The sequence below is a fragment of the Carcharodon carcharias genome, chromosome 14 (genome assembly GCF_017639515.1).
Source record: "Carcharodon carcharias isolate sCarCar2 chromosome 14, sCarCar2.pri, whole genome shotgun sequence".
NCBI lineage: Eukaryota > Metazoa > Chordata > Chondrichthyes > Lamniformes > Lamnidae > Carcharodon > Carcharodon carcharias.
The window spans coordinates 25,588,546-25,602,529 of NC_054480.1; the positions used below are offsets into that span (position 1 = coordinate 25,588,546).

The 13,984-nt window shown below is 39.3% G+C and overlaps 1 protein-coding gene across 1 annotated transcript in view; it reads right to left on the reverse strand.

Moving 5' to 3' along the window:
* LOC121286732 (proto-oncogene tyrosine-protein kinase Src-like) overlaps window positions 1-10,697 on the reverse strand; it is a 173,160-nt gene extending 162,463 nt beyond the window's left edge. The window contains exon 1 of the mRNA XM_041203750.1: window positions 10,284-10,697. The gene's annotated coding sequence lies outside the window, so the exon portion shown is untranslated. The remainder of the gene's footprint in view (window positions 1-10,283) is intronic.
* Between the last annotated feature and the right edge of the window lie 3,287 nt (window positions 10,698-13,984).

Consider the following 13,984-nt stretch of genomic DNA (forward strand, 5'->3'; position numbering starts at 1 on the left):
CGCCCCCCACACACACACCTTAAACCAGCTTATATTTCAGCTCTTTCCTGGACTCGAACTCAAGTTCTGTCGAAGGGTCATGATCTCTGAAGGGATTTGGCTTTTTTTTCCTATCTTTAAGGTGCCTTTTGAACGCTTGTGATGTTGTTTTTAAATGCAACCAAACGTTGCATTTCAGTCTTCTCCTGACACAAATACAAAAACAGCTGCAGACATTCAGGCCAAATGCTATCTACTGTAGCCCTCTGTGCAGAATGATGTTTCATGCTGACATTCGTAGGAGGTCAGCCTCAAATCAATAAGAGAAGGATCTTTGCTGTTTGCATGTACACTCTCTACTTTCAATAATTCAGAAGTACAAGTTAGAACATCAAAACATAGACCAAAAAATCATAATTCAAACATTTGTAAACAAAGTTATAACAGTTATAAGGAGCAAGAGTAGGCCATTCGGCCCTTTGAGCCTGCCCTGCCACTCAATGAGATCAAAACAGACTTTCTACTTCAACACCATTTTCCTGCACTATCCCTCGATCTCTTGATGTTTTTATTATGTAGAAATCTATCAATCTCAGTCTTGAAATTACTCAACAACTGAGCCTCCACAGCCCTCTGGCTGTGAATTCCAAATATTCACCCACCCCTCTGCATGAAAAAACTCCTCCTTATCTCAGTCCTATTCCAAGAGGAAGTTGCATATGTTATAGTTGAATCCTATTTAACAATTTCAAGTGTTCTCATTCCACCCACTGGCAATTTGTTCAGCAAAGAAAGGATTTTGGATATTCCTATGTTTTTCTTTAAGGAATTATCTTGTAGTAATAATTTGACTAGAACACCAGTTAGAATGCTTCATTCGTGGAATGTGGGCATTGCCGGCAAGACCAGCATTTGTTACTCATTCTTAATTACCCTCAAGAAGGTAATGGTGAGCCACCTTCTTGAACTGCTGTAGTCCATGTGGTGTAGGTACGCCGACAGTGCTGTTAGGGAGGGAGTTCCAGGATTTTGACCCAGATTAGTGAAGGAACGGTGATATAGTTCCATGTCAGGATGTTGTGTGATTTGGAGTAGAATTTGCAGATGGTGGTGTTCCAATGCATCTCCTGCCCTTGACCTTCCAGGGGGTAGAGGTCGCAAGTTTGGAAGGCACTGTTGAAGGAACCTTGGAAAGTTCTCAAACAGTGCATCTTATAGATGGCACACATTGCTGCCCCTGTGCACTAGTGGCAAGGGGAAGTGAATTTTTAGGTAGTGGAAGGGGAGCCAGTCAAGTGGACAGCTTTGTCCTGGATGGTGTCAAATTTCTTCAGTGTTATTGGAGCTGCACTCATCCAGGCAAGTGGAGAGTATTCCATCACACTTCTGACTTGTACTTTGTAAATGGTGGACAAGTTTTGGGTAGTGGAGAGGTGAGTTACTCACTACAGAATTTCCAGCCTCTGACCTGCTCTTGCAGCCACAGTGTTTATATGGCCAGTCCAGTTACTTTTCTTGACAATAGTAACCCCCAGGATGTTGATGGTGGGGGATTCAGCAATGGCAATGCCATTGAATGTCAAGGGGAAATGGTTAGATTCTTTCTTATTGGAGATGGTCTTTGCCTGGTACTTTTGTGGAGTGAATGTTACTTGTCACTTATCAGCCTAAACCTGAATGTTGTCCAGGCCTTGGTGCATGTGAGCACGAACTACTTCCGTAGCTGAGGAGTTGCAGATGGATCTGAATACAGTGGAATCATCACTGAAGATCCCCATTTCTGACCTTATGTTAAGGTAAGGATATTGATGAAGCAGTTTGAAGATGTTTGGGCCTAGGACACTATCCTGCAGCAATTTCTTGGGGCTGAGAAGATTAGTCTCCAACAACCACAACCATCTTCCTTTGTGCTAGATATGACTCCAACCAGTGGAGAGTTTTCCTGTCAAGAGCAGTCTCACACACCTCACCTCTGCAATTCCACTCTTTTGTCCATGTTTGGACCAAGACTGTGATAAAGTCAGGAGCCTAGTGGTCCTTGTAAAATCCAAATTGAATATTGATAAACAGATTATTGCTGAGTAACTGCTGCTTGATAGCACTGTCAACAGCAACTTCCATCACTTTGCTGATGATTGAGAGTAGACTAAGTGGTTGATTGGATTTGTCCTCCTTTTGGAAACTGGACATATTTGGGCCATTTTCCACAGTTGGGTTGATGTCTGTGCTATACCTGTTTTGGAACTGCTCGGCTAATAGCAAGGCTAGTTCTGCAGCGCAAGATTTCAATACTACAGCCAGGATTGTGTTAGGGCCTAGAGCCTTTGCAGTATCCAGTGCATTCAGCCATTCTTGATATCACGTGGAGTGAATCCAATTGTCTGAAGACTGGCATCTTTGATGGTGGGGAGTGAAGGAGGAGCACATCAATAGCGAACAAGTTAGACATTACTGAAGGTGATCAAAGTGGATCATTGCACAGTTCTATCTTTCTCCTACATCACCAAATTGTTTTATAATCTAAACGAATGTGCAAATTAAGAATGGATGGTAGGGCACTCAAGGTAAAGCTCTAGTGGGGGTGGGGAGAGCATAAAAGATTTAAAAATATTTTAAATATTTTTAAATCTTTTATGCTCTCCCCACCCCCACTAGGGCTATACCTTGAGCGCCCTACCATCCATTCTTAATTAGCACATTCGTTTAGATAATATCACCAACTTTAACACCTATGTGTTCTTTTGTTCTGTTGTTTGTGACATCTTTTGATGATCTGCTTCTATCATTGCTTGTTTGTCCCTACAACCACACCAACCCCCTCCACTTCTCTCTCACACACACACACACACACACACACAAACACACACACAGAAACACACACAAACACACACAAACACACACAAACACACACACAAACACACACACAAACACACACACAAACACACACAAACACACACACACACAAACACACACAAACACACACACACACACACACAAACACACACACACACACACACACAAACACACACACCTTAAACCAGCTTATATTTCAACTCTTTCTTGGACTCGAACTCAAGTTCTGTCGAAGGGTCATGAGGACTCAAAACGTCAACTTTTTTCTTCTCCGCCGATGCTGCCAGACCTGCTGAGTTTTTCCAGGTAATTCTGTTTTTGTTTTGGATTTCCAGCATCCGCAGTTTTTTTGTTTTTATCTCTGTGTTTTATAATCTGTTGTTCCATTTTATAAATTACTTTAACCCTCTTTCTGAGTGTTTTCAATGAAGTACTTAGTAAGAATGTAATAGTATTAAAAATGTGTAAATCTTCAAACATCTAGATTTTTACTGCCATTTAGTGGTTAAATAAACTTGACTCAGTTGGTAAAGATCTACTTAATTGATTCTTGAATGTCTATCTAAACAGAAAGCTCTTTTACAAAAGGATATTACACAGCTTGACAGATCATTTTTTTAAAATACCAAAGTGCATTTCTCCACCTCCTCTCTAAAGATTAAATTAATACCAAAGTCTGAATATTAAATCAAGAATGGTGGGACTCAGCGTATGAAATGCCTACCAGAATTATCTTTGGATGAGGCCATCAGATGATAAAAGATGTGCGACACACCGGTATGTCTAGTTATTTCATTTTGAAAGACTGTCTTATTGTGTCAGTGCAAAATATATGGTTGTAGATTGCATTCACTGTCTGGATATTAGCTGCAAATACCTTTATTTTTGTTCATGAGGGAAAATAGAAAACAGGATAGACACACTTAACTGGGGAAGAATGTCAAATTCAATCCAAAGCTTGCACTCATCAGACTTTTAGCCGAGACAGTGGAAATTATTATCAAGCTCAGTCATCATGCTCCCAGTTCAGTGAAAAAGTCCTTTAGTTGGATATACGTTATCTCTCTCCTCCCATTTCAATTTTATTTTCCCGTCCCTATTTTTCTCTTTTGCTTAAAATATTGGATAAATGTTATGCTACAAACAAGGAATCAGTTCTTTTTTCCCACCCCTTTTGCGATCTTTCCCCACTTAAGTCATGTTTCCAGGAGATAAGCTGGTCTAGGTTGTCATTAATGCTGCTGTACAATTACAAGATGTACAAACACATCATAGGTTAATTCTCTTCTCCTTCCTCCTATGGATGATAAAACACCCTGGCATGCACTGGCACAGATCCATGTTTCAGGGCTCCACAATTTCACTGCCATTTAGAGTTCTGAATGCACACAACAACTGACACAAAGAATGAAAAAGGAACTGGAGTTGCACTTTCATTGTGCCTTGACATATCCTTAGGACATCCCACCGTATTTTGCATCCTATTACTTACTGTTGTTATGTAGATAAACATGGCAGCCACTTTGGCATTGAAGCTACTTGTTAGGAGCCCAATTTTGCAATGCAAGTCTCAGCAATTTGAGACCTGCATTGAAAGACTGTCAATCGCTATGCAGAATCACCAGATTTATTCTAAATAAGGAATGACAGAATGCTTATCAACTAAGTTGCACTACATAAACATAAGGGAGTTAGTAATTTGAGGTTATGCAACCATGGCTCCAGGATACAAATTTGTGCACAGTGTAGTGATGTTATTAAATTATCACGTGCACAGCAACACACAGAAACTAGTCGAGCTTGAAAGATCTATCCATTAGGTATAGTGTGGCAGTAACAAAAAACAACTTCAGTCCCAGAATATAAAATTCTTATTTGGAAGATTTGTTTCAATGGACATGTGAATTGCAATATAAAATGGAATGATGAAGGAAATCTCGAGAACAAGTTCTGTATCAGTGCTTTGGATTAGAATTATTCAATGGAACATTACTTAGAGATTCTATAGTCCAGAAATGTATTGGGATGTAAGCAATGTTGCAAACATACAACACTGTTATACAGTGAAATGACCGTGGACAACCACTTAGTAATCACCAAGTTCTGCTCTGAAATGTTTATTAGTAAGGGTTTAGGAATTTCAAAGACATATAAATATGATCAGGGATGAATCACTTCTTCAATTACTTTTCCTCTCTCATTAAATTGCTCACTACATCCATGTCACACACACTTCTCTGGATACTATGCCAGGCAGATGGATTTGTCTGATATCTGTTAATTTCACTCCGCAACTATCTGCTAAGCGAGCCCAAGTGTGACTCGGCCACTAATTTGGGGTGGGGTTTGGGGGGTTGGTGGGAGGGGGTGAAGAGAGAGTGCTTTGCCTTCACTCAATGGACTGGAATTTTTAATCAGCAGCGAAGGAACTACGCTTGCCATTCATTAAGCTTGTAAATGCCGACAGACTTTTGTGGGCTTTTGTGTGGCACCTTATAGTAATTAGATACTTCTCAGTGATGCCCTCTACAGGGGATCTGGGGCCTGTGTGAACTGGACAGGCAACTGTGTGTCTCCTCAACCAAGCAGATTGGAGAATCCTCAATAGGACATTAGGGCAGAAGTTTTACTGGCTTAACCCACAGGGAAAAAACTGTTTGGGGCCCCCTGGTAGGGGTTAATTGGGTGAGGAGGTCAGAAGTCTCGGTGGGGGAAGGTTATTGGGACTGGAGAAGGGGAGTCCTAACAGAGGCAATTCTCAGGCAGGCACCTGGATCCAGGAGGTAGATGTAAAAGGCACTTATCTCCTAAATCCACCAAGATCGGCTGCCCCTCCGCCCCCCACCCCAGAAGCTGCTACGTTCTCTGATGCTCAGCAAATCCACTGACAGTAAGTAAAAAGTTTATAATATGCACGACAATGAAATGTAGAGCCTCATTCTTCATTTTTAAAGTTTTAACATGCTTCCTTGGATTGAGTTGGTCACCTGCCCAGTTTTCAGCCTCGGTTAAAACCGGAAGTGAGAGATTGGAGGCAGATTAAGGTCAGCAAACAGATTTTTGAGACATTAAGCCCCCACCACCTGACGCAAGCACACCAGATTTTTTTTAGATTAAATTTCTGCCCGTAAAGGTCTAAAGTATGCATAAATTAGAATATTTAATTCAATGTAAAATCATACAAAGAAACCACAAGAAAGAGAGGGAAAGAACAGTGGAACTAAGAGAGCAAAAGAAAAAGTAAAATAATTTAAATTTTTATATGATCTCCAACGATAATTAAAATCTGAAAGAATGAGTACTTTTTAAGTGCTGGAGTGATTCTTTGGCAATACTGTAATTAAGACTTGTCACACTATTGAAAATTCAATTCCACCTAACTGCACAAGCCCTACCTTTTTCTGGCATGTTTAGTGGGTAACCAATGGGTAAGTATTGCAACTTCTTCCCTTTGTATTTTACTGCTGAATCTCTCAGTGAAGTAGCAGAACTGTGAAGCTTGTGAAGGAGGGCAACACCAATTTGCCAATTTCTGCATTTAACTGTGTGCAGATACAAGACAGCAAGTCTGACTTACTCCTTAATAATGGTGACTGCCGATAGCTTCACTATTATTTTTAAACACAAAATCCAGGCCTAAGTTTCTACATGTAATTAGCATCTAGCATGCAACTGCTTCCATGGCCCATATGTTAGTATTATTACTCTCAATGTCAATGCATGTCATTTCACAAAAAGATATACATCACTACATTTGAAACAACCGAACTGCGGCACTTATGAACTGTCAAATTATGTTATATAACAAGACACTAATTGGTCTATGAACAATTGGAACAAATATATATGAGTAATTTCAGACAAAATAAATCGGAATAGGATTAATACCAGTTCAATGCAATGAATATAACCCTGTTGTTAAAGCTAATTTAACATTTATGAAAAAGTGGCATAAACCTTACCAATATGGATAATGTTTCCTACTAACCATTGAGGGTGAAACTTCTTCCCATAGCAATGATGATAATGATATGTAATATTCTGTTATACAGTAGATTAGATCAAGATTATTATGGCTTTAAATGGCAACAGAGACATCAGTAATTTGACTTCCCAGATAAAAATGCTCAAAGTCATTTTACATGCAGAGCTTTTTCAAGTAGTACCAATATTTTCCAACAAAATTAGCATCTGCTTGTTTTATTTTTGTTTGTTCACAGGGTATGGACATTGCTGGCTAGGCCAGCATTTATTGCCATCCATAATTGCCCTCAAGAAGGTGTTGATGTGTCGCCTTCTTGAGCTGCCGCAGTCCAAGTTGGTGTAGGTACACTGTGACAGTGAAGGAACGGCAATATATTTCCAAGTCAGGATGGTGTGTGGCTTGCAGGGGAACTTGCAGGTGGTGGTGTTCCCATTCATCTGCTGCCCTTGTCCTTCTAGATGGTAGAGGTCACGGGTTTGGAAGTTGCTGTTGAAGTAGCCTTGGTGAGTTGCTGCAGTGCATCTTGTAGATGGTACACACTGCCGAGACTGTGTATCAGTGGTGGGGGGAGTGGATGTTGGAGGTGGTGAATGGGATGCCAATCAAGTGGGTTATTTTTCTTAGATGGTGTTGAGCCCAACACCCCATCCCAACATGAATCCTTTAGTTTATTAGTATCACATAGAATCTACTTCCCCAAGATAGGCCATGTGGTCCATGTGGGCTGCGTCAGCAAAAATTTGTTCATTATTCATACTGGGGATCAAATTCATTTTACATAGTTTTGATAAAAAACCATTTGACACACTATTAACAGTTTACTGCTGTCCAAAGATACATCCATAGTGGACATTAGAGATTCGTGCTTCATATTTCTGATGCCATAGTACAAAAATACTTCAGTGTTGCTCGTGTCAATAGACATGTCACTTGCCTTTACATTAATGTTTAAGGCGCAATTCCCACTGATGGAATTAGATCTGAAAGTTGTAGTGTAGTAGACTATACTACCTACTATGACAAGTAGGTGGTTAGGAATTAATTCAATTTACACCTAGTATGTCAAGTCCAGTAACTTCAGAACTTGTTCCAAATGAGAATTTAGTGACAGTTGTTCTAAAATAAGTTACAGGATGAAAAAAAACACTTGTTGACTGGTTTATTCCAAAAAGTTGTAAATGGACATTATTAAGTTTCTGATAATATTGGTTCCTCTTTTGGAATGACATTTAAACTATTTAACTTGCCTAATGAAAATAACTTCTCTAGTTTTCAGACAAGATTTTCAAAATGAGCTAGCTAACTTACAGTACCTCATTACGAAACTGGTGAAATAAAGGAAATATGAAGATGGTGTGGAGGTGGAGGGAGGTTATTTCAACAATATGCAACTTTTGACTCTAGTGGTTCATGAAAGGTGCCCAACTGAATGAAAACCGAAGCTATCCAGCATCTAGCACAGCAGTCCAAAGGCGAGACGGCCTGTTCTTTCAGATGAGGTGTTAAAACAAGGTCCCACCCGCCTGCTCAGGTGGATATAAAAAGATCCAGTGGCATCATTTTGAGAAGCGTACCGCTGGTATCCTGGACAATACTTATCCCTCAATCAACATCACAAAAGCAGACTATCTGGTAATTATCACATTGCTTTTGTGGGAGCTTGCTGTGCACATAATGGCTGCTACATTACAACAGGGACTACACTTCAATTTACAAGCAAAATACTGCAGATGCTGGAAATCTGAAATAAACACAGAAAATGCTGGAATAACCCAGAAAATGCTGGAATAACCCAGCAGGTCTGACAGCATCTGCAGAGAGAGAAACTGAGTTAACACTTTGAAGTAGAGTCATACAGACTCGAACCATCAACTGGGTTTCTCTCTCCACAGATGCTGTCAGACCTGCTGAGTTTTTCCAGCATTTTCTGTTTTACTACATTTCAATTTATTGGCTGGAAAACATTTTAAGATGTCTGGTGGTCATGGAAAGCACTATATAAATGCAAGGTTTTCTTGTACTGATTATCAATGCTCATCTTAAAAATAAAAGAAACTGGCCTTCAGTTTATCAGGATTGTATATACAAAACTTGGCAAACAATAATATTAAAGATTCTTATTTTTCTCTTGACGCTTCCCAATAACAATGACAGCTACCCAAAAAAAAACAAGTGGAGTCACTCGAAAGGATTTGTTTTGTCACATACAGCACCAAAATATGTCGGCAACAAATGCTTTAAAAAAATGATAAAATGGACACAACTCCACTGACATTGCAGGAACCCCAAGCTGAAAACCTACCAACATATCAGAGGTATGTTGGAAGCTGGGCATTCCAGCTTCAGCTGCACTAAGCAAATGTGAGTTGCTTAACAAGCAGTCAACCTCATTCACAGGCACCACTTCAAAAGCGAGCAGAATATTGTCTGACTTCACAGAGTGACAAACTTCAACCTTTCAGTTTACTGGGTATCTAAAATTGTTTACACAAGCATTGTTTTTCGTGCAGTTGTTAAGCATGAATCATGTACAAGTAATCAATGTGGAATCACCGTGGTGGGTTGGTACATCTTTGTTTCTGTGTATATTGGACACAGCCCGTTGCGCCGAGAGACTGGGAGTGCCTGTCCATGAACGTCATAGCTTAGACAAATGTTCACCGTCAACATGAAACATCGTCATTAAATGCGATCATACCGATTCATTACATCGAATTGCCTATTTCTACCGACTACAGTGTGTGCATATATGTCTCTGTTTATGCTTTTGTTACCAACAGTAAATGGCATTATAAGTCAATATTACAATTAGGCTAGATACACACGTGGGCGTATTATAACATTGCGAAATATCTTCATATTATTGCTAACTAGATGGTAAAATTAACGGAGATTTCTTAAAGTTTGACATTCCAGCCTGAGCTCGGATATGAAAGGGTTCCTGTAATAGTACCTTACAGTTGAATGTCTGCTTTCGTCACCTTTGTGAACCTACTTTATTAACCGTAGATGCTCGATTACTCGCGGCGTGAGGAAAAGCAATGGTTTTCTTCTATGGTGGAGAAATAAACCCCACAGTAAGAAATGTTGGCCCGGCCTTTTTTCGTTTTCAATCGAACGACATTCCGATGCAGCCAAACCAGAGTTTAAAAAAATGCAAAAAAAATCAAAAAAAACTTTACAGCACAGACATATAGGGAAGTATTTATATATGTATATATATATATATATATATATATCCGCGTTGCTGAATCGGAAGAAATGATTAGAAACCAAAAGAGTGAATGAAAACGGGGTTTCTTTCTCTCTACTTCTTTAAAAGTCAAGCAGAAAAAAAGAACATTCATTCCGATTCCAGCCTGTGGTCATCCTGCTAAAATCTGATCCCTGTCCAGCCCAGCAGTACCGCCAGCAGTGGGTGGGTTTCAAGGGCTGATCAATTTCACCAACACAATGGGTCACTTACCTTTGCCTCTCCACCTAAAGCTGCTCTGTACACGTGTCCCCTCTTCCAGCCTCTGGCTGAAACGGTCATTGAAAGCAGCCGAGAGGTTAATGTGGGTTCACAAATCGGACGCCATGCCCCTGGGAGTTAGACCTCTTCCGAACGGTGAAAGGCGAACAGCAGCAACCTCCTCCCAGCCCAAACTGATGTTAAGCGAGAGCCGCCGCCGCTACCCACCGCCTCCCTTCCACTTCGCCCGATTACACTACAAGCCGGACTTTTTAAATTATTTATTTATTCTCCGGCATGCGGCGTTTCCGCGTAAAATAAAAAGCCGAATCGGTGCGAAGGCATGTCACTCCACCTGGAAACTACTCTTTTTTTCTCTCTCCCTCTCTCTCTCTCTGTCTGTCTCAGCTTAGCGGTGTAAATCTTTCAATCGGGGGGGGGGTGGGGGAGTGGGGGCGAGGGGGGTGGTGCAGCAATTGGCGAGAGTTGCTCCGGAAACGCTTCACAGCAGAAGCCACCTTTTTGATCCTCGAAATTAAAGCGAACAGCTCCACTCGTGGCTGAGACGAAATCCACTAGAATTCAGGACATGATAAAGCGTTATTACCATATCCTAAAGACAATGTATCGTTTGTTTTCTTTGTCTTGAGCTGATTCATTCTTTCTGCATCCACTCTTTGGTCATATTCTCCCAACTGCTTTGGTTATCTTTTGACTGTGCCCCATTCTTATGAACCCCTTTCCCCTTCTTAGAATCTGTCCTTATTCCTCCCAGTCCTTTTCTCTTTCTTTGCTATATTCCTCTTTCCCTTATTTATTCCTTAAACATTTTTCACCATTTCTTCCTGTTTTTCCCCATCCTTTTATTATCCTTTTCCTCATAATCACCGACTCATTAAAAACCATGGTTACATTTCATCAGTGAAAAATACTGAATGTTTATTGGCATGTCGTTATTCAAGCCAACAATATGGAAATTTAAATTAGCACAGAAAACATTGTGTGCTAACAAGACAGAAAACAAATAACTAACTTGCAATTATATAGCGCCTTTCATGACCTCAGGATGTCCCAAAGTGATTTATATGCAATAGAGTACTTTTGAACAGTAATTACTGTTGCAACATAGCGAATTTCAGCAGCCAATCTATGCACGTCAAGGTCCCATAACAGCAGTTAGATAGTAGGCAGATAATCTGTTTTAGTGCTATTGGGTGACTGATAAGTATTGGCCAGGACAAAGGGGAGAACTCCCCAACTTGTCTTCAAAATTGTGCTGTGGGGTTTTTTACATCCACCTGAGGGGACTGACTGAGCCTCATTGTAACCTCTTTGCCAAAAGTCACCAGCTTTGGCAGTGCAGCAGTCCCTTAGTAATGCACTGAACTGTCAGCCTGGATTATGTGTTCAAATCACTGGAGTGGGACTTGAACCTCTGACCTTCTGACGCAGAGGCCAGGGAGCCACTGAGCCACAGTTGACAGCTTTTCTATGCTCTTTGGCCTTGTGTTCCCACTCTGAATTATCAGGGACCCACAAGTGAAGAATAGAGGTCAACTGCATCATGACACTAGTCACACATTTCAGAAATTGACCTCTCACTAATACCATCAATATTTCATACTGGATTTTTAGATTGTGCTTGGAATAAATAATTTGCAATAGCTGACCCATACAGGCACTTGAAAGAAAGGATGAATGTATACTAAGCAATACAAATAGAACTGTGTACCGTACAAACAATATTCTATTCATGAAAATGTAGATTTTCAATAAGATTTCATTAACAGAGAATATTCCAGTCATCAACCTGGTGTTGTTACCAAACTAGCACACTTTTTTACTGCCATAACCTGCAATTAAATAATATAAAACAGTTAGGGACAGGAAAGGCTACTAGCTAACCTACCCCTTTAACATATAACAACCTCATCTACCACCACCTCGCAATAGTCATTCACTCATTCCCTCTCTAGAATTATATCTAAGAAACTCTTCAGCCTGATCGTGGTTTCTGCTTTAATGGCCTCCTAGAAACCTGTTACCCTCTGTGTGAAAACAGTCCACCTGACCTCTCTTCCTACACACAATTCCTCATTTTTAACTTTTGTTCTAATTCAACGCAAGAGTTTTGATCAAATCCATGCATTCTCAAGTTAACTGCGATAATGCAGTGTAGTGGATATCATAAAGTAATTAGACAACATTTAAAGAAAAACAACCAAGAAATAATGAAGTAATTCCCACGTGATTGAATATATTGACAATATAAGTATTGACAGAGAATAGATGGTGATATATGATAAACTACTTTCCCATTTTTTTATCCCCATCTCTGGTGCTGCATAAAAATTCTTCAAGGAATTTCTCCATGGCTTCCTTAGCCTTTTAATGGACTTACAGTCCTACTGTTGATACATTACCTGTTTTAACAGACTTCCACAATATGATAGCATTCCTGTGTGAAGAGATTTCAACTGATGATGAATAGCCTATCTATGTCATCTGATTATAAATATACTACTGGTTATAGTTTTTGTATTAGCGTAATGATTACTGCTCCAAGGTATGATATTGATAAATGTATGTTGCACAGCATCGTGGAATCAATGTTAATAATTGTCACCATTTTAGTTTCCAAGGGTTTTGCAAGTTCGGGTGTTTTTTTTCCCTTATATTCTCTTAAAGTAAGTTCTTTTCTTAAATTAAATTCTGGACTTAATCATTAATATGTTGCCAGAACTGCCATTAGACAAGTTCATTAAACAAGCACCTTTTCAACATAGTTAGGCTTCAAAGAAAGATTTGAAATTTTTAGCACACTATGTAAGAATGATTACCTTTCAATAATTTTTTCTTTAGATAGCATAAAACATTTAAGCAAAATATCACAGCTTATTACAATATAAAAATTGGCAAAATTTAATTCTAAAGTACTTCATGTTTTGTGGCATGATATTGATATTGGACACTTTCAACAAAAATGCCCTACTGATCCTTTCTAAAGAGATTCCAGTCATTAGGCAACACATACTGTCCCTAAGCACATCAGACATTTTCTACTGCAAAGCAAGGACAATGTATTAACAAACAGTGTTATTTTTCATGTTTTCAAATTCAGTACTGTAGAGGTTTATCAAGCACAAAGTGCAGTTATAATTAATAATATTGTAACAGGATACAAAACTCACATTGATAAACAAGTTCTTCCTTTGTCAGTGTTGAGTTTCATTATTGCCGGCATAACTTTGATACGGTGATGTTCTGACAATGATGTTGATGCCCATGAACTATTAATAATATTTGACTCTACACTAGCCTACCACTAGAAATTGGCCCTATCAAATACAAGATCTGCCAGCAAATCTAGCACCTTAACAGAAAAAAACACTATACTATATGAGCAACACTTCATAATTAATTAGGCAAGCTTTGACAAGTTATGCAATAATGAAGTGTCCAGTAATACTCCGTATATGCAGCCATGAAGTGACCCAGATTGGTTAATATAACCTGTTCCATAATCGGTCACTAAATTTTGCCATTAGAATGTGCATATTGGTGAGTAATCAATGTACTAATACACATTCAATATGTGAAAACCATTTAATATGTTTTGTAAAATGAGGTTAGTTTGAATTTATGAAGCAATCTGGTTTAATTAAAGACAGCTTAAAGCTGAAACACAAACTCATCCATTCATTTTCAAAGTA